General features: G+C 40.3%; 2 long non-coding RNA genes across 2 annotated transcripts; both read right to left on the reverse strand.

Annotated features, from left to right (window-relative positions):
* On the reverse strand, window positions 1-24,429 carry LOC148224325 (uncharacterized). The gene is made up of 4 exons (XR_015802379.1): window positions 20,960-24,429; window positions 6,021-6,087; window positions 4,561-4,762; window positions 1-2,348 (listed from the first exon to the last, which is right to left on the reverse strand). It is a non-coding gene; the product is annotated as an uncharacterized LOC148224325 (long non-coding RNA).
* A 237-nt stretch (window positions 24,430-24,666) lies between these two features.
* On the reverse strand, window positions 24,667-27,674 carry LOC148224326 (uncharacterized). Its single transcript, XR_015802862.1, has 3 exons — window positions 27,390-27,674; window positions 25,989-26,097; window positions 24,667-25,211 (listed from the first exon to the last, which is right to left on the reverse strand). It is a non-coding gene; the product is annotated as an uncharacterized LOC148224326 (long non-coding RNA).

Raw genomic sequence — 27,674 nt, forward strand, 5'->3', positions numbered from 1 at the left:
AAAAAAAGTGTACAAAGAAGGACTTATGCAGAAGATGGAGTTTATTGTAAAGCCTGTGAATCAGGCTAATTCATCTTCTAACCTCCTACAAGAGTGGTGGCCATTCACTGCATGTGTTGCTCCTCCTTTGGCTGCCCAAGTCCTGCTGCTCCCAAGCCCAAACCAGAAGCCCACCACACTTCAGTAGATACAAGCTTCCCTCCTGAGCCACGGCAGAGGGCATGTCCCTCAGAACTGTCTGCATTTGCTGCATGGTTTTCCAGGCACTCAGTTCTATCAGCAGGCTTTGGACTGCAGAGTGGTGATGCATGGCTGAGAATTGAAATGGAAGGTCAAAATTTAAAAATGGCAAGCCCACAGATTAACATACCAATTGCATGCCAGTATCTGATAATTGCCCCCCTCACACGAGGGACACGAGGGTAAACAGTGGAGCACTGAAGGTGAAAACATTGTCCCGTATACAAGCATGCATACACATATATGAGGTACCTATAGGTGCAAAATGATGATTTAGACTGGTTCAGGCAGCTTATTGCAACAGCTCAGAGATTTCTTCTTCTAACTTAGTTTTTTGACTCAATTCCCAGATGGTTACATATAGAATCTTGGGTTCTCATCCCTTCCTTGACACTCACATATAAACCTGAAAATTTTGAAGTTGTATGCAAAGTTTCATTTTGATTCTATACAGTCAGTTTATTTCATATCAGCTTGCAGAATAACTGTGGGAAATATGGAATTTATTATTTTTTTTAAATTCAGTAAGAATAGCTTTCACTTAAATAATTAATTCTTGCTACTAACAGTTTCATGTTGTTGTTAAAATGTGAAATATGCAAAGCAGAAAGTAGGTCTGTATATCATAAAGTATTTCCACATTTAAATTAGATTCTTTGGCAACAGTACTTCTGGAATGTGGTATGCATTTCTTTTGAAACTATACAAAGTACATCTGGAAGATAATGCTTATGAAAATGCCTGTTTAAAAAGTAGACTATATAAATCAAATATTTATTATTTATCTACTCTCTAAAGTAGAGCACTAAAATCTATAAAATGAATATAAAAAGATACATGCAACTAGCATAGTCATGAATGTTTACACAAATATAGCAGCCAAGCATTTGCAAGAAGAGAAAGAATGTAATTCATTTATAATGAATAAAGGCAAATAAATCAAAGTCTCCTTGCTCAATATATTGAGTTCTATTCAACATCAGAACTTCCTCTGAACCAATTTGATTTTTGTTCAGTCTTTGTCCAGAGCCACATGACTGGAGCAAAACTACGAATTGCTTTAAGCACTCCCAGATGCTGGAGTTGTCAGGCTTATATCATACCGCTTCCAATTCTTGTGGAAAAAGGAAGCACATATTCTCATTATACTGGGCCTTCAGCTGAGAAATCTCCTGATTTAGAGACTTCAGTTTAAAAAAAACAGAGTAACCATTATCATCAACTGGTCTGATTTCTGTTGCTTGATGAAATAAAAATAATTACTCTGTTGTTGCTGCTGGTATTTTGTTGGCACTATGTTTTACTTCCCTGTCTCTTGCTGCAGCAACCTTAGCAGTTTTAGTGGGACTGCACGTGTGCTGCTGATTGAGCTAAGCCAGACTTCAACATCACACCTTGTAAAGGCAGCTCCTATTGCCCTAATGGGAGGCTCTTTCAAAAGATGTCACCTTTTTTTTTCTTTCTTTTTATCTCCAATTAACACAAGCAGGCTCAACCATATGTCGTTTGCATTTATAAGAACAGTACACTGTGTCTTTTGAAAATCTGCTTAAATGTTGCTTTTTCATATTCACAGGATAAATCAAAAAGACTATATATTTTTGTAACTTTATGGAATATGTTAATTTACTGTAAAAGAAAGATAATTTTGCCTTCTCCTCAGCCTTGATTTTTTATTTCATTATATTTATCCATGGAAAGCAGGCTGTTTCAGGGACTGTCCCTGCTTACACCCTCAGATGAGTTACAGACCTCTTACATTTGTAGTCTTACTTTGGCCCAAGGATGGGAGATGACAGATGTACATCTGGGTAGGAAATCTCACCCTGAATTGCGTAATGGAAACTGCCAAATCCATATGGAGATTATGTGGTATGTAAACCCCTTTTCCTTCAGGACAGATAACCAGAAAAGGGTGGCAGGACAAGGCTATTGCTCCAAAATCTGCACATTGCACCAGCTGCATCTCCACTTTTCTGGATTTCAGTCTGTGTTCCTTGTGCCAAGCACAACGTGATGAAGAATTATTCTTGCTGCAATCATCTGTGTCTGATCCCAGGTCAGGAAAAAACTGTAACACTGAGCTGCACGTGTATGAAATGCAAGTGCTGTGGAAGAAATTACGATACAGGATCAGAAGTGTGATTCTCCCATTAAATTCAAAGATTTGATTGGCTTGTTTGTCTCTAAGAGTAAAATTTTTCCTCAAAATTACATTTTAATAGTTACTTTAATTGTTATTGGCTTGAGTGTTCTATCATAAGCATCCATACATTTATGGATCCTATAGCAGTTAGAGGATAAACTGCACCTTTTATCTTCATGCAAGTTCCCCTTCCAAATGATAGCCTTGTACCTCTAATTGTTCTCAAGATGGAAAGCTAAAATTTCCCCACTCTGCATAACTGCATGTATGTGGGACACATATTGAGAAAGTAAGAAAATTACAGCCTGGAAAATATTCCAGGCTGGAGCTTTTCAGCTCTGTTCCCAGCCAATCACCTGGTCCAGCTCAAGGCTAGGGAGAATTTCTTCCAGGGTGATAATTTGGTCAAAATAAAAAGGAATTAATAACAAGATAGAACACCTGTTGTGGTGTGTGACCAGGCCCTGGGAATGGGGTGTCTTCTCTCTGAACCAATCACCTTTTCTCTACTCTTGGAATTGAGAGTCATGCTATAAAACCCGGTGTGTTTCTCAATAAATTTGTCTCTTTCTCCCTGTCATGAAAGATGACCATGTAGCTGTGCATCTTATTTCCGCCGCTCTTAAAGGGTTAAAACCCCTTTCCACAGCTACATATGTACTGCTCACACAAGTGACCAAAATGTCTGTCTTCTCTAACATATAAATGTGGTATGTTTGTTCAAGCCAGGAGAAGTAGGTGCAAAGCTGAACAGTGATGTCTTGAAAATTCTTCTCTTTTTAACCAGAAAAATATTAGGTGGAAATAAATCATGATTGGACCAAGCTCTCAGACAAAACCAAAGAAGAATGTTTGTTGTAGGAATGAGAGGCAATTTTAGAAAAATTGGGCAGTCAAAACTTGGGTTGGGTTTGGTTTGTTTTTTAAATTCCTGATGCTTTAAGTCTAAGCTTCCGAACTGTAGAAATGGTTTCATTTTTAGCCTTTGACTTCCCCCAGACATGATCCCTCACAAGGACAAGTGACTGTGTATTGTATACGTATACAATGGACTAACTGTTAAAGACTAATGGGGGGCTGCAGGAGGTTTCTGTGGCCCCTTCATTAAACTAATGACAAACATTCATCTCTTATTACAGAGGATACATTCTCTTCCATTTCCCTTTTGCAACTAATTGTATTTTCTACTTTTTGCCAAGGCTTTTCAGATGTGTTCTCTGAATTCTTAAGGGAGTATATGATGAAGACTCTTATTACCTATTCATTACTAATCAAATGTTCTAATACTAATAAGCAGCTGAAGTTCATGTAACTGCATCTCATCCTATACTACAGCTGAGACATTTCAACTTCTCTAAGCTTGTGGACATGGAAATCTAAATCCATTTACATATGATTTGCTGTTGGGGCAGAGCCCTAACTCACCTGAAGACAGTCCCACATATTTACTGTATCTCAACTGGACAGATGTTCCTTCCACTAGGATGCCTCTACTTCTCACACCCTGGCTCTGTTTTAAAGGTCTCTTCCATTGAATAGATGGAATGCAAATAAGAAACGAAAGCTAGAAGGGGGTGATGATAGTAATTTTACAGGAGTTTCACAGATGGGAAAATTCTGAGAAGTGAAAAAATCAATATTGTTTCAGAAGACTTGGGATAACACCGCTTAATGGTAGGAGTTACTAAATGGGGAATGGTGAAGGCACGAGTACCCCACATGCTGTTTTTCTGCACAGCTCAAGACCTTTGTATATTAAAGCAGGGCTGCAAGATCCCAAAGAAGTTTGGCAGGGTGACTGTGAAACATTTTATTACATTTACATCATTGTCTTATGTTTTTCAAGGGAAATTACTCATAGTGTGATTTCTACAGAAATCTACTCCCTCCTACAGCACTGCACGCTAACTTAGAAGGAGGAAAGATTAGCTGATGATAGCAAGGTGAGAATTCTCAAAGTTTGTCCAGTGTCTCCAAAGCTGAACTCCAACTGTCCTTTACTGAGTGAATATGCAAACGTGTTAATACTTTGGGGATATCTGTGGTGAGAAGCTGAGATGAGATGCTGAAGTTACTGTCTACAACTCAGTTCTTTGCTTCAGAGAGGCAGACAGATGTTTGCACTCTGAGCATGCTTTGTAGCAGTCTCCATCTTGAAAGGAGTAATCACGTACCTGCTTTGGCAGTGTATCCAGCTAGAAGGAATTTTTAAAGAAATTGCTTCAGGGGCTGCAGTGCTTCAGAGAAAAGTTTTGGAGAAAATATCAGAAGTCTTGAAGTGTGCAGAACACAGCCATAATATCAACAAAAGGGGATGAGCTGTATTCTTGCAAGCAGATATAGTGCTAGTTGAATGAAAGCAAAATGAAGGAGATGCTAAATGGGAGAAGAACGCAAAAAAAAAAAGTTACAGTAGGAAAGTTTCCAGATTCAGAGCCCCCAAAACTTTCCATTGCCACTATTTTCCAACAGTCTTCATTTTGGTAAATATGAAATGCACACAATGTCACATTATCTTTTAAAGACACTGACTACCAAACCTAAACTGCCACTACAAATTTCACTTCTGAGCTGTCACCACTGGGTGATGCAACACATTCCTTGCACACTTGAAAATTGTAATACAAAACCTATCAGGATGAAAGGACTGGATCTTGTAATGAAAGCAAGTGGTACATTAAGAGGTAAAGTAAAGCCTACAAGAATTCTGAAGTGGTTTATGCTATGCCACAGAAAGTGAGAAGAAACTGCTGTCATTGAAACTGTCAAGTCCTGTTGGGATTTGGCTGGCTGGTAATTGAAGAATGCAAAAAACTGAGTATTGAAGAGTACTTTAAGAAATTGCAAATGCATCATGTTCAGAACATGCGCAATTTTTGCAAAAGCCAGACACAGAAAATCTGACACACTCCCCAAATATAGGTTCTCTGGCTGGCAGGGTGGTAAATGTGCTGCAAAGGCAGCTGCAGAGTATGTACTAATTGAAAAAGGGCCCCATGTGGAGACCACCTTCCTGTAAGTTAGTGCTTCTTTTTTAAATTTTCAGTTTAAATCACTCTTTAAAATAATTTTAAATTTGTATTTGTTATTATGTAGACTTTCCAAGCATGTAATTACTACATTCTGTTATTAGTGATAGAATCTGCAGCAGTCCCTCATGCTGGTATTTTAATCATTAGTACTTACTGTTGCAAAACTTCTCACAGGCAGAACTGATTTGTAAAATCAAATCTTACATCCTTTTTGGGGTTTGATATCTTGCATAATTAACTAATCTACTATACACCATAGTTCATTGATTTTGCCATGGAAAAAAAAAAAAAGAAGTGAGACCGAAATTTGCATCTATTATCTTATTCCAATGGATCATTCTGCCTACCATAAATGTTCCTTCTTTTTGCCATATCCATGAAAGAAGTTTTATTACTGAGATAAATGTGTCATGGTCATTCTGTTTAGTTATTCATAACATTTTTTTTACAAGTGCACCTTTTGTTTCTGAATGTGGTTGAAGTAGTTAGCCCCCAAAGCCTATCTGACAAAAGGATGCTTTATATCTTCTCATTTCAGCCTTTTCATAAAAATCAATATTGTCTTTCTATATGAATTATGACTAGCTTACTGAATAACTTACCTTGCTGTCGTAGTTTGACATAGCTTGTTTTTTTAGTTTTTGTCTTACAGGTTTTTCTTACTTCTTACTATTATTATTAATAGAAGCAAAAGAGAAAAGAAAATAGTGTTTTATGTCATCTATATATCACATTAAAGTAGCTGAGTGACTGGATGAATTTTTCTAACTCAAGTTGCAGTGCTTTGGAAGCAAAACAGTATTACACATTATGGAAATATAAATATTATGCATTGCATTTTAATTCCCTTTCCACTACAGAAAGGTAGTTTTTTAATTACCTTTTAATATATCAATTCTCTCTTTAAGATAATTTATTTAGTTGAATATAATCTAGTTGATTAAAGAAGTAACAGTTTACAGGACTACAATTCCTTTGGTGTTTTGATATTACAGATACACTTATCATGGAAGGGGTTTCCAAACATAGAAAGAATGAATAAATCAATAGGTGATAAGCAAAACCCATCCTGTACATTAGTGATGCAGATCAAACTGTAATATTCAGCTTTGACACAGAGCCTTTCCTGTGGGGGTTAGAAGCAATTTAGAAACACTCAATGCTCTTTTAAAATTTTAGAAAGCCTAGGTTGCTGCTTACAGAACAGGCAGGCTGCTGTTGTCAAGTTTTCAAATGCCCATGTCCTTAATCCAGTGCTGGGTGCAGAACTTCTCAGTGACCAGTCAGGTGATGTGGACACTGCTGACTCTGCCTGAAGCCAGGCACTCTCCAGCTTTCACAACAGGCTATGGTTCCTTCCTTTCCCTCCTCTGTCTCCCCAGATTTCTGTGGACACTGTTTCCAGCCTCCGCTCCTCATTTCTGGGCAGTGTGAGCAGTGAACACAAATGCAGTTGCTGGGGGTTTGTGGTCTTGCAGATTCACTTCACATCAGTCTCCTGTCCAAGCTAATGTTGCAGCCCATCTCCCTTGCACTTCATACATCTTCAGCTGTTAATACTGAAATTAACAGCTAGAAAAATTAACAGTAGAAAAATTACTCAGTCATCCTCTATGTGTTCTTTTCCTATTTTCTTCTTCATGCATTTAGCCACCCTACCAGTCTCTCAGATCTAGTATCTGGTGTTATCTCTGAGTTGCACCTCTTTCACATTCCACAGTGTAGGCTGTTCCTAAACATTCCCAATTTTGTAAGCTACTCTGCTTAGCCATTCATTCAGCTTAAACAACTCCTGGCACTTATTTTCTATCTCAGTTTTGGTAATTTTTATTTCTCTTCTCTGATCACATCTTAAGCAGAACTTGGGAGGAGGCATTATCTGCGGAGTTAAATCCATTTTTGTCCCTTTGAAAATATAAGCTAATGGAAGAAAAAGAAAAGAACATTTGGAAAGAAGATCATAAACTCATGCTGTTGAAACAAAATACTGACTTTTGAACTTGTACATTTAGTGATGTAGTCATAGAGCAAGAAGGACTCTGCCCCAAGTGGCTTTGTGAGGGCTAGGGCTCCATGTGAAGACTCAGGGTCTCATCAGCACTCAGCCGGAGTAGAGTTTCCTCACCTCATGGCCTGATTCCTGTTTTTCAACCTGGTCAGAGCTCTTGTATATAATGCTGTTGATCTTTGTCAGTCACCCCTTACAGGCAAAACATTTGGGAGAGATACATCATGCGGTGGCCAAGATCTGAGTTGCTAAGTGTCCTCCTGCCCACATTGTGGAGTTTCTGGTCCTAATGAATCCTCAAATTTAAAACCCCAGAGAGTATGACAGTATGAGGAAGTGATTGAATCTATGTCAATAACTTGAACAGCAAAAGGTATAAGTGAAAACCAGCAACGATAAGAAAAGTAGAAAGGGTGTCTATCTGTGCACATAGTAGGGAATAGACATTTCAAGGGACAGAAGCAAGGTGTTGATGATGCCTGGAAATGATGTGATATAGATTTAGATAGAGAGGACATAGAGAAGCTTTGATCTTAACCTAAGGTGATCTGAAATGAGAAGGAATCATGGAATCAAAGAGAACAGTCAAGGACGCTGAAATTAGGAAGGGGACAGAACAGCAGAGGAAATTATGTGCTGAATGGTGAACTGAAAGTCAACAGTGGTCAAGAAAAGATCTTCCTTATGTGAATGACTGAGTCAGCTGGACCAGACAGCCTGCAGTAGGCTAGGGTCATAGCAGGACCAGAAAAAAGAGTGATGACTGGAGGCATGCAAGTAGATTGGAAGAAAATAAAATTGCTCTCTGTACCTAGTATTTTCCTAGTATTTTCTACACTTAGGAGGGATTCAGGTTTTGCCAGGGAGCACTATGCTTCCCAGCACCAAAACTATGAACCAGCAAAGCCCAACAGCATTGCAGTTGTGATCCCACCTCAGCACATCCAGGTATCAAGAACTAAATGAATTCCAAAAGACATGTGTACACATTTTGCTGAACAGATAACCATCTCCATACCTAAAAAAACTGTCTCCTACAGACTTTAACATGAAAGGCTCAGAGGTTTTAATTACAGAGTCAGGACATGTTTTCACTGCTTTGAATAAACTCGAATGTGTATGGACTGACTCCAGGAACAAGCCCAGCCAATTATGGAATCTGGAGGGCATAACATAAAAAAGGTCTGCTATAGTTGCGGTTTCTGCCACTACCTTCAGTCAAAAAATCCCTATATTCAATGGGTACAGCTAACTAACAGCTATCACTGACTCTTGTCTTCTGCAGCCAAGACCATCTACATAAAAAACACTTTCCAAAAAGGACATGGTTTTGACCATGTAAAACACCTCTCCTTCCAAGTTATTGTGGTGAGGGTGGAGCATTCAAGTAATTTTTTTCTCTCTCCTCAAATGTAAAGCAATTTTCTATTACTTTATAGAGGATGGAAAGGCATAGGAATTATGCATCCAGACAACAACGATCAGAAGCCTGAGAATCCCTACATTATTCGCCAGACACACAATTCCAGTCCTTTGCTATTCTGACTGGAGTTGTTTCATCTATATCTCACTTGATGCAGTGTGAGATCATGACTTTTTGTCATATCCACAGAGGTGACAGAAAAGGGGTTTAATCTTCTTTTTTTGTTGTTATTGTTGTTTGGTTTTGTTTTTCTGGTGGGATTTCTGGGGACTGTTATTACTGTATTTCTAAGTCACCTTTTCTCTAGGCTAAACAAACCAAATTCCACTTTTGTCACTGGTCACGTATTTCCTCCAGCTCTGCTCACAGCTGTTGCTGCCCGTGACTCTTCAGCTCTTCATTTGTTTAAGATCTTTTTCATTTGAGCCCTGTTTATATAGTTCAATGATCTCTCACCAAGAGGCAGCTTTACCTTTCACCATTCAAGTCTGCTCTCTGGGACTCAAACTTCTAATTTTCATGGACAATGGGCTTGGAAAATGATCAAATGAGAGTCCTAACTTAGAGAATCATCTTTAAAAGTTGATTACCAACCAACAATCTTCCAACTAGCATTTTCCTTGAAATGTAACAAAAGAAGTCTAAATTATTTCCTCTTGCAGATACACGCATATTAATCATAGTTCTCACTTCTTAGGGAACCTTCTTATTCCCTACCACAAATCATAAACTAAGCCAAATTTTAACTTAAGCTGTTATTTACCTATGCTGTTCTTTTCTAAGACGGTTAGATAGTTAATTAGAAAATGGGAAGGGATGTTACTTTCTGCAAGATTTGAGTGATTTAGGAGCCTAATTTTCTATGAAAGGTTATTAGATTAGTTTTTTGAAATCTGCTTTTGAACCAGCCTAAATGACAATGTGAAAACTGAAATAAAATATTTCTTTTTAATATGTATTTACATTATTTTTATTGAATGTTTACATTACTTTAAATACATGTTTACATATTTATGGATGTTTACCTCTTAATCATTCTTTGTATGTCCTGCTCCAGTCTTAATTTTCATTTCTGTTCATTGACTTTTTTTTAGAGACAGCTATTCAACACATATATTTTACTCCTCTTGACCAGTAAAGCCATAGTAAAGATACGTATTTCTAAAAAACTGCAAGTCATGTCTGTTTTTATTTTCCCAAGCCATTAGCACCTTATTGCTCAAATAAGCAGCCATTAATATAAACTGAGGGGAAAAAAAATCATTCCACAGTCTGTTTTCCCTCATTGCAGTCTTCCTCTGCAGCAATAGAAATACTGAGATTTCTCCCCAAAAACTATCTGTTGCCTCCTGAGACCCAAGTGCAGCAGATCCCAAGGAGGTGCAGGGCAGAACCCTGTGCAGAACATTCTGCTCAGATGGAATCTGGGCACCAGGAGGACCAGTTATTAAAGCAGTCCAGACATAACCAGTGAGACTTGCCCACAAGCAGCTCAGAAGAGTTATTTAATTGTAAATACAATTCCACACACATAATCCTCTCAGTACTTCTTGGGAGAAGTAAGTCACAGTATGCACTGTTTGTGGGTGTAGTTTTGTTTGTAATAAATCCCCAATTTATTGCCACAAGAGTACACTGACAGTATCTTCCTCAGAGCTCTCAAGTGGCAGACAGACATGCAAAGAGGTTTTGTTTCCGCTGGTGATTCCTATCAGGCTGTTCAGTGCACAGAGAGAACTGAACATGAGGGCTCAGCTCCCTCTCACCCACAGTGACATTCCCACCCTGACCTTCTTTATAGGCACTCTAGTTCGCATAAAGACTCGAAAATCCCTGGGCCCGGGGGCAGGGCCCAGGAGGCTCTGAATGAGGGAGCTTTGCAGAAAAGTGGAAAATCCAAGTTTAAATTGTTTGAGGCAAGGGGAAGGCTCAACACTCATCTCCTACACCTTGCACCTTGCTCACCTGTAAATCAAATACTGCAGTGTTAAGTACACTATATACTTCTATAATTTTAACAAGTGACAAATTGTTTGACAGCAGCTTTAAGACCAGGCAAACAGATTTTAATCTGGCAAAGCTTCTGCTAAGTGACTAATTTGTATCTACGACTGTTACAGGCAAAGATACAGAATTGTCAATCACATCAAGAGTAGAAAGATGCAAAATACATTTTTTACTGCAGGGAAATAAACTGCTCATCTGAGTTAATAGTCCCAAAATGACACATTCTCTCTTGATATGTATTGCAAACTCTCTTCTACCAGAAACACGGGCCTTTGCTTACAAAACACCAGCAGCTGTAATTAACACCTGAGAAACCCAAGCAGGACCATGCCTGTAATGCTTGTGCAAACACATCCTACTGCTTAGTTCTGTTACAATGTAAACAAAAGCCATATGCCTCAGGATAAAAGAGTATAAGAAACAGCAATAAATATTTCACAGAGATGGAAATAAACAGGCAGGAGAGGTTGAGAGATGATGGCTGGTGCTAGCTTACTGCATAAACAAATGCCAACCTGAACTTAAGTATGACAGGGAGAAAACAAGGTGGAAGGAAGAAGGATATGTTCAGATGAATCTTAAATTTTTTGTGCTGCATTCACACAGTATTTTATGTCTTTACTAAATTTGGTGTCAAGGTAGTGCTCTGAATCTCACATCCCATTTAAAATAAAATAATGTTCCTCAGGGTCATGGCTGTGAAGAAATCATTGAACACATGAATCAAACAGGACTGATGTAGTCTTCTGTTCAAGAGACCAAAGACAATAAAAAGAATAATTTTCAATCCATATGAACTGTTCATCCCTTTACAGTACTGATTCTGAAATCTGAAGATGACAGAGTGTGAACATTGTTGAACTGTTCAACTGCTGATCATTTTAGTCAAGTTAGCTAATAAAGAATATATACATAAATACAAGAATATGTATATGTTCTTCTTAGAGCACTGCATCAGCCTGATTGTACAATCACACTGATTTTACTCGATATTTCTGAATAGAAAAATATATGTCCATAAATTATTCTTTTCTGTATATTTGTTATGAGTTCTGCAATTTTTCAAGGCCATCTAGAAAAATATTCTAGAAAATATCTAGAAAAATATGGGAGATGGAAATTGGTTCACTTATCCCAAAATGAAAGGTGATTTCTTTTTGAAGGTTTATTATTATTTAGTCAGTGCTCTCATGTGAATCACCTGGTCCATGGATTTCAAGTCTGTCAAAATAGCTCCTAACCCACTGGTCTCCTTCAGCTGGGCTAGGCATGTGCTTCCTAAATTATTGTGGCATGAACAGAAGATGGGAAGTGAACTTGGCTCATGAAAACAGCAGCAGGACCCCATCAAGCCAAGCCCCAATCCCAGAGTACCTCAGTCTTCATATCAGTAGTCTAGGCAGATGAGTGCAAGTGTAACATCTTATTGTCACTGACTCAGAATTACAAATGTGGAATGCTAGATAGATGTTTAGGGTTTATATATTAAAAAAAAAAAAAATTTAGACGAGAGGATCAGATGGGAGATTTAGGAGACAGTGCAGAAGGGAAAAGTTTCCACTTGGAATTTTAAACCAGCATCCAGAGCTGGAGCTGACAAAACCAGTACCTAAAGACCTGGTAAGGCAATCATAGGAGCTCTACTTAGACCTTTACCCTACAAGGTAGGAAAGCTTTAAATATCTGGCACTTTTAAGGCCAACAATCCCCCTTCCTTTAATGCCAGGGGCTCCTAACACTTCATCCCATAGCAGTGACAGAATCACATATGGTTTTCTCCAGAGGGCATCCAGAGCCTGAAGGAGTTGGAGCCAGGACTTCTGAATTCACTCCATTTTCCTCTTCAACTCAGAGGCTTCAGTACCAACATTTACATCTGTATTATTGTTTTTGAAATTTCTAAGACATTCTGTCCTCCTGGAAATGTAAGAGTTTAAAAAAAAAGGCTGAGTGGAAATCATTACTTTTAGTTATGCAAAACTGGCAGTAATCTCTTCTGAATGGATGTGGAGGTCAGCAACTCAGTTTTACTGTTTCACTCTAAAAATAGCACCTTTCAGCACTGGGACAGTGGGAAATTACATCTACTGAGTGACTGGGGAAAATGTGGTCTTCCATGTTTTTCTGATGCCTCCTACCCAGTTCTGCAGTTCCTTAGCTGATGAAGGTTGACATTACCACTTTTAAAAAGGCTGGCAATCTCCACCTGCTGAAGACAGTTTTTCACTGTGTGATTTTGGCCATCTGGATACAGCATCCTTATTTACTTTCTTTTTTTTTTTTATTTTTATTTTAAATATCTCTTTTCATTAATTCCCAAGAAACTCGGTTTTACACTGCTGCTTGATTCAAGCTGACAAAATCATCCGTTGTTTTCTTCCGACTGGTTAAGCATTTTCCTTCAAAATCTTTTGGCTTTGGGACAGATCATTCATCCCAGATTTTACTGTGTCTCTCCTCAGTCATCTATAACCTGTCTTTGAAATAAGTTTCCAAAAATGAGTGGAAGTGTGTTTTTTTGTTACCTAAGTTGTCATGTACTTTCTGAAAAGAACGCACAGCCCTACATTTTACAATGCCAAAAGTAACTGTAAATGAGCTTAGCACTAGCACTTGAGCCTTAAACCCCCCATTTTATCACTAAAAACACCACGAGGAACATGATTTCTCTTGGCAATGGATGTTTTAGTGTGCACTGTGAGCTTCAGTGATGAAGAAAATGTAAGACATACCAAGAGGCAGTGAGGCATACATGGGAGGTAGAGCTTAGACAAGACGATTAGGTCATTCATTGAAAATTACCCAGACTTAAATGCCAAACTACACATAGGAATGTATGTGTACAGTATGCATATAGCATATATATATTCTAGTTATGGACTATGGACTATAACTATTCCAGTTAAGGAGTATGATACCTCCTTTCTAATGAAAAAAATTGCTAGTTACAAAAATGTGATAGACTCCTGTATCACCTTTTTATTTGCAAATTATTGGCTATCGACTGCTTTTTTTAATCCTTTTTTTTTAGGTTCTATCTCGGGTTTTAAATGGGGATAGGAGAAACACTCAGATACAATAAACCAGATTATTTTGAGACAGAGATCTAAACATAAACAAAGCCAAGAGGTAGTGCTCACAGAAACTCTATTTGTCATCACCCCTCATAGATTTTCCTGCATTATTTTCCTAAAGTTAGCATGCTAGATATTCTGAACCCTTATCTGCTTTTCCACTGGAAACAAAATAAATCCAACAATCAAGCTTTGTATTGGTTTTGCTGAATGGTCCCTGAACGTGGCTTTGAATCTGGCTTTACTCCTGTCCCATGTACAAAACTCTGCAACCTCCGTGGTATTCAAGATGATTTGATACCAATGAAACATATTTTGCAGATTTTTCCAGAGCACATTTAATAAACAATATATCTGAGTAGGTTCATGCAGGACCTTCTCTCAGGGGCTCCTAGTGTATTTTTGGAGTCTGTCTCTACACCTCTTCTTTCATACCTACTTACATAAGGGGAAGAGAGGAGTGGCCACCAGCTAATGCTCTATTGTGCGGGAACCCTTAAGGAATTCTTGCAGCATTTACAATGCAGAACAGGTAGTCAAGAAAGGTAAAGATGGACATTTGCAAACATCTATCTGAAAATATCATGGTTGGCATTTCAGTCTCTACATGTAGGCTCAGGAGCTCGGGGACACTGTGTGATACAGGTCATGGATGAAATTTCTTGTTCAGTTTGCTGTACTGTGTGGTATCTTGCATTTGTCATTAATTTGTGAATAAGGTTCCTCAAACTCTTATATCCAGCACACAGCTAGAAGCTGGGTCATAACAACACCATTTAGTCTATATGTATGTTGATCTATATATTCAAAAATTCATAAATTCCCAGAGGGCTTCAGTCTGGCATCAAGAAGAAAAGTCAGAATGCTCATAACAGACGGTTCAGTACTTCTAGATGTGTAGCAGTCAACACCCTTACGACCGAATTTCTGTGGTTTTGCATATTTAAATTATGAGTGGGGTCATTCCCTTCAACTGCCCCACTAACACAGCACTGCTCAGCTTTGGGGAGGCTCTGGGAAGGAGTCCTGGGCTGAAAAGTTACCAGCACAGGAGATACTGGGGAGCATGATACAGAGACAACCCAGCAGCTCAGGTCAGAAGCCAGCCAGGAGCTCTTACACCCAGCGCTCTGTCTCTGGACACCTTTGCTGCACTTTGCTCAACTGCCCAGCTCTGCAGAGACTCCTGCTGTGGTGCAGAGCATGCTGTGACTCTCTGGAGCCTGTCTCAGGGTAGGATGCTGAGTTCTGCAGCAGAAGAGCTCTGGGGATGCCACAGCTGTGAAGCACAGTGCAACCTGAGCAGCTCTGCACCTCAACCATGGAGCCAGGCTAAGCACCACTGTGCGCACTCGTATGGTCCTCATTCACACTTCAGTGCCAGCCATCCCAAATGAGACTCCTGCATTCCTGCCTGTGCAAAATGTTCCCACTATTGTCCATGTTTTCATACACCAGTCTTTCTTGGGGTAGGGTAGAGGTAGCTTGTTCAGAAATCACAGACACAGCACACGTAGCATGATGGTGAATAAACACAGCCTCTTAATTCTTCTGTCAGGCCCTGGTAGAAGGGGAGGGCCAGGAATTGCACTAGAAAAGACCCAGTTATTCACACGGATACTCACCAGTTCCTAGACATCACCATAGTCTGTCCTCCCTGATGTTAGGCCTTTTTTTACTAATGTGTCCACTTAAAAAAAAAAAAAAAAAGGAGAACAGAAAAACCCCAACCTCAAAACACTGCTAAGCATGAGTCCTGTGGTAAGATTCAACAAACTCTAAGCCAAGATATGCATGTCTCACGTCTTAATACTAGAAGAATGTTGCATGCCTTCTGTATTCCAATGAAAGCAGGTTTTTTCCACAATACAGAAGATTAATAAAATACTCTTCCATAGAAATAACTAAACAAAAGCTGTTGTTTGTTGGCTTACTGTAGGTGTCTCAGAACTTCAGTGAGTGATACAGAAAACTCACTACGTCTGTTCTGCATTTCATAAAAAGAGGTGCTTGAAATGTCCTTAAGTCCATGAAACATGATGATAAGCAACAGATGCATGATTTTGTTGGTTGCCAGCAGAAGACTGCACTTTTGTGAGGTGGAAAAGAAACCTTTGCTACTTCTAGCTTTTTTTGACTGGACTGAATTCTAAAGATGTCTCTTAGAGTTGAAAGCAAGGGGAGAAGAGAGCATCATTTTTACAGTTCTTTACTCAACATGCTTATTTAGGAAAGAGACTTGGAAAAAAAAAATAAAGACACCTGTTTTATTTCTATTTTTAAAGAACTCTCTTCTTGAAACATGGTAAGTGTGTTCTCAACACTCAAGCTGTTGAGCATATCCCAAAGAAGGCTGGCAGGCAGAATGGGGGTGTGGAGTGCTACATAAGGGGGTGTCAGTGAAGCAGCTGAGGTGTGTCTAGCCAGGTGGTTGGCAGCACAAGCAAGGATTGCCTGTTGGTGGGGAGAGCATCTGTGAGTGCTGGCAGAAGTTGAAACTGGATCCAGCTCCATCTCTGAAAACCTGTACCCATCTCCAGAGAGATTTCTGGCTCTACCTTTGATATCCTAGACTGGGTCTCGACAAGCAGCATGTTCTGGTTTTGATCAGACCTTGACAGATGTGTTTTGTGAAATGGTAACTGGAGATGGCATTGGAGAAATAGATTTTCTGGAGAGCTTTGGAGATACAATCAGTGCTGCAGAAGGGAACAGAGTGAGTGTGCAGTGCTGATACCTCTGTGTGGGAGAAAGCTACCGCTGTCCTCCTTCTCTTCTCCTTCTTACATCCCAGCCTCTTGTTTCAGCAAATGTGGTGTTTAAGCATATCATTGTATGGGTAATGCAAACAGCATGTTTTCCATCCTAGTCCCACATGTATAAGTCAAAAGTCAAGCTGTTGCAGGGCATGAAGAGTAGAATGCAGGTTAGTTTCTTTAGTCCCTCTGCTCTCACTGGATTTCTGCAGCTGCCAGCTACCTGGCACATATTACCCTCCAACAGCACTACATATAGCAGAACTAATTCCCACAGGTAATCCATCACCATCTGTTTACAAGTGCTGTCATTTCTGTGCAGTAACTTAGAGAAATGATGTTCTAGTAAATCTTCCTAAAATAAAGGGTGGTGGAAATTACAGCCACCAGTAGCTCAGGTCAGGCTGAAGTCAACAGTCTTGTGCCCTCTGGAGCTATGACAATAATAAGACAAAACCAACAAGGAGTGTAGTCTTCATCCATTTTGTAACATTCATTTCCTCCCTCTTTTGAAAAACCCTCCCTCTAATTTCCACAGCACATAGTGCCAGCACCAGCTGGTGAGAACTCAACCTCTTCTCCTTTGTGCCATTAAAGGTTAAATGGAGGCTGGTCCCATGCACCTCACAGAAACATACTTTATCCTGATTAGAAGACATTATCTTTTCCTTAGTGCTGTGAACTATCCTACTTAGTCTCTCTTACCTTCTACTACAGAGCACAAAATTATTTTTGTTGCTGTAAGCATAACTTTGTTTACTGAGATTTACGTGAATTAGAAAAAATATACATTTCTATGTATTCCTAGAACCCATGATAAAGGATCAGGTGCCCCTTAACCTCAAAATAAAATTAAAATAAGTCCTTGCTGGTTCAGCACTGTGCAAAACGTGCTTACAGCACCAGAGACCATCTTAAACTCTTACATGCTGAAGATGTAATGGTTGATAAATGATAGCTTCCTTCCTAAAGGGGCAGGGGATGGTTTAGTTCTTATAGCTTAAAGAAGAAAATGTATTTAGTAGTCACACAGTGATTCTTAACTGTGGTTTTGACACTTAAAACTAATCTGTGATGACTTTAATGGCCTATACTAGGCAGATATAGCAACCTTCAATGAAAGCCTTCACCCATTTAAAAGCATAATTGCACTGACATTGATTTAATAAATTGAACAGATGCCAAAGTTTTTCCTCTCTGAAGTGGACTGCTTGAAAATATATGGGCAGTTATTCAGCAAAATACTTTCTTATCAGCCTGCTAAGCGAGAGCACGGATCAAATATCAGAATAGGATATTTATGAACAATTGCAATGCAAAGAAAATGACCTTGTGTGGCAAAGCACTGAACCTTATTATAATTACAGGCAGAGTCACACATATATGGATGGGAGAGAAAACCTGCCACATTCCTGAAGGAGCAAAGCAGGCACATCTGCAAGGTAAAACCTTGTAGGAGAAAGCATAGACAAGAAAAAAAAAATCCTTCAAAGAATAATAAAAGAGAAATATAACACATTGAAAAGGAAAACAGGCTAAGAGAACTCCGCTAATGGTTGGACAACCAGAAGGAGTAAAACTGCAGTAAAAGCTTATAATTAAAGCTAAAAGACCTTAAACCTGCTCACCCTCCCCAGAGCAGAGACCCCACTGCACAGTAATTGCCCTGGGCTAAGACATGAGCTTAAACACCAGCACAGAGCTTACCTCAGCAAAACCAGCTCACAGCTCCCTGCCTGCTTCTGACCAAGCCCTCAAACTCCCTGCAAACAAGAGCTAATTAGCAATTATCACATGAGCCATCCCCGCCTTTTTTTTTTTTTTTTTTTTTTTTTAATTTAGCCCAGCCCAGCTACAAGGGCTGCTGTGCTTGTGGGCTCCGCTTGGCTCCTGAAACCTGCCTCAGCCTTTGTCCTTGCTGCTCCATGTTCGCTTCTGCACCCGGCATGGGCTTGGCATTCCTCATATATTTAGTGTCTCCCCAGCAGCAGGGCCTGAGTATTTCCTGCAGATAGGCCTGGTGGTTGGTGGTGTTGGGGTCAGGCTGGTGGCTCCCTCGATAGCACATCCTCCTTACAGCTGTGTCTGCAGGCTCAGCTCCTTCTATGGGAGCCACGGTGTCCTGTGGGATCCTCGCCTTTCCTGGTGCACTAGAAAGCTGTGTGAGATCTGTCTTCCGAGATGACTTCCCATTATAAGTTCATGAAACCACATTTTTAAAAAGTACTGTCACTTAAATTACCTGCCCATGGAGACGTTTCTGCCCTCCAGCAGGACTTTGTGGTTTATGTAACATAACTGCATGGTCTTGGCTGAGAGGCGTGTTGGAGAGAAAGCCAGAGGTGGTGTGAGGGAGGTGGCCCAGCTCATTAAAGGGAGAATAGCGACCTTTTCCATTAACTACCTGATGAACATGTACCACCACTCACCTCTGCTCTTGGGGTATTTGGCACAACCTCACGTGAATTCCAGCTGACCAGCAGATTAAATGCATTCAGCTCATGACTAAAAAAACCCTGTTTTATAGGACTGCCAGCCCAGACCCTCTCAGGGCTGTGAAAGACAGGCTGTGTTCCTCCTGGCACTGACTGCCTCATCCATAATCCCGTCCCACCTCAGATGCCTCACAGGCGCAGTGAAGGTACAGTTGAAGCCTGTGAGAGATGATTTGTGAGCCAGGTGCAGTTTAAGTACCAACAGCTAGAAAAAACAAATTTTTTTATTTTTAAGTGAGCAGATCTGAGGTTTGAGTGACTTAGAACCAATAAATATGGATGTATTTTTTTTTACATAGTAGCATTTCAGAGTGGAGCTGGAGTTGGAGCTCTTAACCTCAGAAGCTGGGACAGAGCCATACCATATATTTTTATGTGGCAATACAGGAAGAAAGGTTATCATGTTTTAGTTAGCTGAAAGAAGTTAAGTCTGAAAAGTTACCTTTCTGCTAAAATCTAACCTCAGCTCCTTCTCCTCCCCTAAGACTGTGAAGCAATTTCACACTATTAAAAATGTGAATTTTGAAAACACAGCTGCTTGCCCTGACTCCCTGGTTAGAATAAAACTGTGCAAAAACAAATCTGGAGGAATTTAAATGTTATCTTTCTCCCTATTAAAAATTTCACTGGATAGTCTGCCAGAGTACTAACTGACCTTCAGAACCAGGGTGTGCATGTGAGAGTCTGTTTGTCCCTCTCACTCCCTGTGTGACTGCAGGCATAATTTTCAGTCATCTCCTTTGGTTCGTGGGGATCGCTTAATGATGCTGCTCTGGGAACTGCACATCTCTGACAGCAAATCCACAAATGTCTTTTATCTGAACACAGATGTTTTCCTCCCCAGCTATTTACAGAATCCCAAGAAGTGTTAATCATTAAGTTTCAAACAGTAAAGTATTTCCAGCAAAGAGCAGCTTTAACCCAAGGGGTAACTATTCCTACTTCGGAAGCATCAGCCTATGACCTCGTTGTTGAAGTAAAAACAAATATCCCACTAGGACATTTAGATCATCATTGTCATCCTCAACACTCAGTGGTGTGGGATCACACCAAAATAATACATTGTCAGAATTTACCAAGATACTGTGAGAAAAAGATAATTTAAACAGAGATCTGATTCTTGTAGTAGCCTGTTTTGGGCTATCAGATTTATGGGTTTTCTGGTGGTTTTTCAAGCTCCATGGGATATGGAGTTGCATAATATCAGGTATAATTTAATAAATTTTATCTATTTTATCCTTATTTCTATATGACTTGTGTGTTAGTATCACAGTTTTATAGATCATTTGGTGTAAATTTCTTCTAGTTTTGTCTTAATTTGAACCTGCGAAGTGGCAGTAATCCATTTGATGAAAAGAGTAATGGTAAATCTTCCCAAATTAAAGCAAGTTGTGTAATGGCTCCTTATGTACAAATTCTTGTGTCAGCTCAGCTCTGACAAGTGCTCTCCTGGAAGCTGAGGAGCACAGGACTCCTGGATGAGTGTGCTGTTCAGACAGCAATGAACGAGATATCACTGCTAAGCAGCTAAGTTTGTCTGGCATCTGTCTTGACATTGGCAGTTTGAGCAATAATTTCCTCCCCAGATGCTGTGCAGAATGAGAGAGTTTGAGGTTAAAAAAATAATGGTCTGGCAGTAAACAGCTTTTTAGAAGTATGATTTGGAGACTTACTTAAACTTGTGCAATGCTTTGTTTACAGTGTTAGGAATCATAGCAAGTAACATATTAAATATAAAATATGTATCTTTGAATGATCTACTTGAAAGAGACTGTTACCTGCTGGACTTTAAAACTTTCTCCCAGGACACATCCTTTTCAGCTTCTTTCCTTATATCCTGCTTGAATAGTGGATAACATGAGTTGAACACTCACAAACTTTGGGAAAACTTGAATCCGGCTCTAAATGTCAGGTTTTGGTTCTGCTTTGCAGGTCTGTGAATTTATTTGCCTATTAAGAAATCTCACAGCTAATAAACAAAATAAAGAAATGTTTAATGATCCTCAAAACAATAAACATTAGCCAGCTCCATTTCCTTCTTTCCCATCAAATTCAATCACTATTCTAAAACTGGTTTCTGTAAAGTCAGTCAGTAAGAGACAAATTTTCCCCTTGTGAAGATGAACCATTACTCAGCCTGTGCATCCTGATACTTGGCCCAACACTTGGCTCTGGCTGCTCTCCGTTTCAGAGGCAACAGCGGGGGATGAAGCATTCTTCAGCTCCTCGAGGGGTCTGGACCACTGGAAAGGTCAAGCAAACAAAGTTAAAATAACCATGAGGTTTGCTGACCAGCCAGCACGCTGGGTCCAAGATCAGCGGTGCTGCTGGTGGTGACTAATGCAATTAAATCAGCTCTGGGTCCTGTACTGCGGGAACAATCTTATAGCAGTGCGTGCTGCTGCCAGATGGATTGCTCAAGCTTGGAAACCTCCCTCGTGCGCACATACTTAATCACAACAGGCGCTTTTCGTGGAAAAACGTGGCACTGGCAGAGGGATTTTAGCCATTTCCCTGTAGGAAACAACAGCAGGGAGCAGACTCTAGTGTGCAGGAGTTTGTGGGTGGTGAGCGTGGGCTTTTTGGGCTGCAAAGAGCTGTTTATTTGTTGGGAATGGTGGCAAAACAGAGCCTGGAGGAACGTGTACCAGGAGAACTTGCTGGAGAAGGGGCCAGCGAGCACTGTGGGCTGACTGCCAGTGCTGAGGATGCTCCCTCAAGCTTCCCCCTCCAAGCTGTGGCAGCCTCCAGCCTCTCCCAGAGAGGTGTTAGATGTCTGGCCGTGTCTGCTGTAGTTGTTTCTCAGTTGTTTCTACCCTAAAAATTAGTAATTGGAATAACAGTGAGAAAGTAGCTATCTGGAATTTGTCTGGACTAAATGGCATGGATAGTTTCTCTGTCCTCCACTTTGTGAGGCATTAGTGGAAAGCTGGAAAGAAAGGGTGGGAGGTCAAAGACAGCATCTGAGACCCATTTATATCACCCACTATACAGGTGCTTAATTCACCAGTCTCCCTGTGGTGAGGTGACCCTTACAAGGAAAACAATTCTGCTTCCTTTCCTTCTCATCAGGTACTCCTGGCTTTGTCACAAGCTTCATTATCACATGCAAGGAGAAAAGCAGCATCTGTTTATGGCCATATATTAACACTAAGTGCCATAAATTGTGTATGAAAATGGAGTGTCAGCCAGGAGAGATCATCCTTCAGCTGCTGCTGTTGGCAACTGTTGAAGTTTGAGACATCCTGTAGGGTAACACAGTAGTGAGCTCCTCAGTTTTTAATGGAAAGGCCCTTTCCTATTCAATTTCAATTCTTACAGGGTTCTGGACAATTAAACTAGGGTTTGAGGTACTACAGATTGCTCTCAGGCAAAAGAAAAGTGATCTCATATTCGACCACTGTGGCTAAATCCATGTTGTTACCACTGGTCTGGACTATGGAAAAAATGAGATACAAGGAAGGAAGCACAAGCTGCACCTTCCAGTCTTCCAGTAAGTCTCCCAAATTCATGAACATCAGAACAGTTGTGTTAGGTCAGACTAAGGGTTTATTCATGCCAGTATCTTTCCTTTAGATGCATCTTAACTATGTTTGTGGAAAGAGTATGAAACCTTTCCCCTGTATACTCTTCCAGCTCTCTGTGGTTTAAGTATGTCCTAATGTAAAGCCTGCACTCACACCATAATCTTTTTAGCAGCCAGAAGCAAAACTTAATTCCACAATCTCCTCAATTTATTAATTCTCATGGCCTCTGAAGCAGCCTGCTATAAAACACCACCACAATATAACTACACAGTCATGAACCATTATTTCCTTTTGTTGATTTGATACCAGTTTTTCACTGCATTGTGAAGACCCTGAGCAAACTGTTCTCCATTCACATTTTCCCTGGCCATCATCACTTCACTGCTCTTCATCCCATTCAGTCTCTCCATTCAGACCTCAGGGCTATTTAGTCTCTCTTCATAGGAAAGCTGTGCTGCGCTGACTGTCCCTGCCCTCATCCTGTGCTGCCTCCAATTCTGACACAACGTTTTCTGGGATAGCAGTGACCTTAATGATATTCAGTAGGTAAGATATAGATAAACATGCAAACTCCATAGCTTTTAAGTTAGGAAGGAAGTTATTCAATTAAATATTATTAACTCAGACAGCTGAAAGAACAATGTTCTCACTGCTTTGCTGGGGCCCACGTTTGCCTTACAGCAAGCCCAGAAATGTCCTCTTGGGCTCTTCCAATTGTACCAAGTCCTAGATTTGCCCTAGCACAGAGCAAGGCTTGCCCAAAGCACATTTCCCCCTGAGAAAGGCAGCCCTCCAAAGGCATGAGGAAGGCAGGGGCAGCATGGTAGTGCTATGAGTGGTGAAGAAAAGGGGCAGAGATCAGGGGTAGGAACTTCATGGGGTTAATTTTTAAGCCAGTTGAGGCTAAAATAGGGTTAATACTTTGTAGGGAAAGTACTGAGTCCAGGGTTAATGATCAGAGCAATAGGAGCCAAAAAGAAAGTGGAGAGGGTCATTGGAGCCCCAGGAAGATTTAGAGGAGGATAGCTACAGGGAAGCACTATTTGTGCATGAAGAAGGCTGAATATGCATATTTTAGGTGGGAAAAGTCTGTCTCCGTGTCCTCGAGAAGGCAAAGGATGCATAGAATAAACAAACAAATCCACAAACCTATGCTTGGGTAATTATATCAAGATACATGCTAGGCTTCATTATGACACCAGTGCCAGCAATAGCTTGGTTTATCATTTTTGTGGATCAGGATGGGAGAATAAGTGCTTTAATTCAGAGGAGCCCATGGAAGCATATAGAAGAATATCAGTACATTTTGTTGCTGTAAAGAGAAAGTAACAAAACTTAAAGGAATGACACGTAGGCTTGTCTGCAGTCTCTGAATAAGGCTATTACAAGGTTTTGCAAAAAGTAGTTCAGAGCCTTATTCTCTTGCCCCTTCTGTAAGATACTTCAGCTTCTACAAGACACAGCTGGCTATCCAGGTGAATTGCTTTCCCATCTCTAAAACAGAGGGAGGCATGAGCTGGCTCAGGATGAGGCAAAGACAACATAAACACTCATTTTCAGAAAAATATAAAGTAGTCCCTGCAGCAAGACACAAAATCAAGACAGTGATAATTTACTGCTAATCCCGGATTCTAGATCTGACTACAGGGAAATGCTCTAGCGGACATGGGATTTTCCTCAGTTTTGCACCTTCCCATCAAACCTCGTGGCTCATGGGGCTCTGACCAAGCTGCCAGCTGTGCCAGCCCTGGCCTGCACACCTGGGCTGGAAAGAGACACTCAGGTGGCACTGGTGGGGTGGCACAGTGGGCATACATGGCTGGCTAACATGTTCCTTGTTCTTGTAGGAGCCACAAGAAACAAATAAAAGAGTTTGGTGCAGAGCTACATTAAATGTTATTGAATGACAGGACGGTGAATTGCAGGTATTTCTTTGTTTTGTTTTTTTGGGACCACTCAGAAATTTTATTGGAAAAAAAGAAATACATTATTATTTATGACATTTCTGTCTCTTCCATGCTGTCTCTTAGAGCTGCTTGGAAACCTCCCCAGCTCCCCACCCTGTTTGGCTTTTTGTCTCTGTTTTCAAGAAATACAGTCTCATCAAAATGGAAAGATATCCAAACTGCTGCACAGAAAATGGAGCCAATAGACTGGTCACCTGACTTGGAACTTGGAGGATAACTGCACAAATAGCAAACTGACTTGGGTTTTTTTCCTTTCAGTCATACATTGCTCAACACTGAAATTTACCCGTCTTAAGGGTTGCTGCAAAAGTCAGATGGTGTTGCAGATTTTCTTCAGAGAGGCGCAGCACACCAGTATAAGATGCCGAGAATAAAATGTGCTTTGTTTTCAAGAAAAGGAGATTAGGAGCGATGTACTTACTTCTGAAAGAGAAATCTCCAAATTAATGGGATAAACAACCATTCTAATACATATTAGTGTCCAGTCCTGGCAGGCTGGACTTCCCTGGTTAAGCTGCAGATTGATCTGTTTCCTCCTGAAAGAAAATTCATTCAACCATTTCAAGAAAAAAATAGGGAAAATTATATAATAGCAGCAATAACAATAATCCCTCAATTGTACTTATTCCTCTTCTGCCACTGAGCACTTGCTACCTCATTGCTTTAGGATCACAGCTATTGGCAAAGCTTGGGTCTAGTCCTATCTGCTTACTTGCGAAAATGTAACAGTCAAACTATGAGAAGATTTAATTTATTTTGCACTGAAAATGGTCCGGCTCAAAGCAAGTCTTAATGCTGGCTGCAGCCACCGTGCACCATATGAATCTGTTCAACAGATTTGCCATAACGCAGCAGGATCTGGATGGGATGTTCCCCAAAATGCTCTTCTCTCTCAGCACCAGCTGAGCCTCAGCAGCAATGAGTGAGTTGTCTTGAGTGAAACACTCACAGCTGTGGTGTTCAACAGAAAGGAACAGACTGGAACAAACACCTCAACAGATACCTAATGACAACGTAAGCAAGGAGAGGCAGTGAGTCCTCATTGGGGATGGGGAGTGAAAACACAGGATCATCAAAGGACAGGCATAAGGAAAGATGGGCAGGAGGCAGGCATGTGGGCACGTAGAAGGACTCAGAAGAGCTGTGGTGGCTGGAGCTCTTTCCTCTTGAAATACAGCCAATTTTTCAAAAATGTTCATCAGTCTTTTTAAACAAAGTATCTGGGTTTTTTTCCTATTTTCTGTTACAAACATGACTCAAACCAGCCTCAACTCACACAGCCATGAAACCATTCTTTCTCTTACTGTGTTTACCTGCCTCATTTGATATCTGCCCCAGGCTTCCTCAGTAATGTAGTCCACAGTCCTATAGATGTATTTTGTCCCCCTTCTTTTAAATCTGCCACTTCGACAGGATCAAGTTCTGCAATGAATGAGAGGAGCATCCTATAGGAAGAACATTCAGCTCATCAAGGCAGTTGTAGTGCACTAGGTAGGGTGAGTTGAGGCTGTACCAAAAACTGTAATTGTTCATTTCTCTACCTTCTAAGAACATTGGGCTTTATGGTCTTTAAAAAAAGTAAATGGAAGGCAGCAAGATATTACTGTATATTAATTGGCTTAAATACACAGATTCATTTCACAAACAAAAGGAGATAGAGGGAGAAAGCTTTAAATGTTTCACTTTAATTTGCCTTTTGCATAATTTCTGCCAGCAGTAGTTTTATCTCCCAGTAGTAATATGATTTAGCTATCCAATAAGCATTCTTACAACTCTAAGAACACAAAAGGTCACATAAATACATTAGATGAGAACTAAGAAAACTTTAATCTTTAGCAACATTTTTACTTGCTGCTTATCCAGTAATTCCAGCTTTAAATGGATCATATATGCTCATTTTGAAGAAACCGTTAAAAAAACTTTTAAAGTGCCTCATTCTAAAAGTAATATTTATGCAGTCTAACTTTGAAGATAGTGAAGACCAGAAGCTGCTTACCATAACAGAGAAACAACTTTATAGGCCAGCACACTTGTATTAATTGAACAGAAGCAGGGAAAATTAAAGCCAAAAATGCAGATAACATAGTTCCCTCACTATGAAATAGCTGTTTATTGGCTTTTATTTCTTTACTCTCCAGTAGATGGCAATCCAGCACTTGGCCAATAAAACAGTCCTGCGGAGACCCTTCTCTGTATACAAGTCTGTGGGGGCTTTAGTTATATATTCTGAGTCCAGCTTTGGACTGAGAACTTTATTCAAGTGAATCATTAGTGTTTTATTATATTGCTGGTCAGCATGAGACAACACCAGAACAAATAAGACGAGAAGTGAATGTGGAAATGGCCTTTCAGGGCAGGGCAAGATTTTAATGTCTTTAATGGCTGCTTGTTGTTTTAGTTATGCCTCTTACATGGATTTTTAGAAGACTTGGGAGATAAAATTGTAAATTTTATTATCTTCTCATTTGGAAGTTTACTTGCTCTTGGATTGTCATATTTCCTGCACTTAAGAAAAGATTGCACAGAACTCCCTGAATTCTCTCCTTTCTGACTGACCCTCTCTCCAGAGAGTAGCTGTGTGTCACACTGTGTGCCTTGCCTGCTCATTCATATTGCTCCAGGGACATCTCTGGACTTGTCACTGGAAGATCAAACCCACAGAATATGTAAGATTTGGCACAAACCCTGCCTCAGCTGCCAGCCCGGCTACTCACCTGTCCCACATGGCCAGGTCACCAGAGCCTTCTGTAGGGGTTGAGGTGGGTGCAAGTGGTGGTATTTCCCTTCCGAGCTGGGAGCTAGGGGAGGTATGGATTTAGGGGCACCAGAAGAGAAATCAGGGGGGCTGGCACCAGCTGTGCATTGCATGACACAGGGATGGCTGAAGTGCTCCTTGTCATCCAATGGCTGTGATCCAGCTCAGGGCTGCATCTCAGCTCAGGGCTGCACAGGCAGGGAGACCCATATTCCAGTGAGTTTAACTGGAGAGAGGTAGGACA

The sequence above is a fragment of the Sturnus vulgaris genome, chromosome 3, assembly GCF_052056855.1.
Source record: "Sturnus vulgaris isolate bStuVul1 chromosome 3, bStuVul1.hap1, whole genome shotgun sequence".
NCBI classification, from domain to species: Eukaryota; Metazoa; Chordata; class Aves; order Passeriformes; family Sturnidae; genus Sturnus; species Sturnus vulgaris.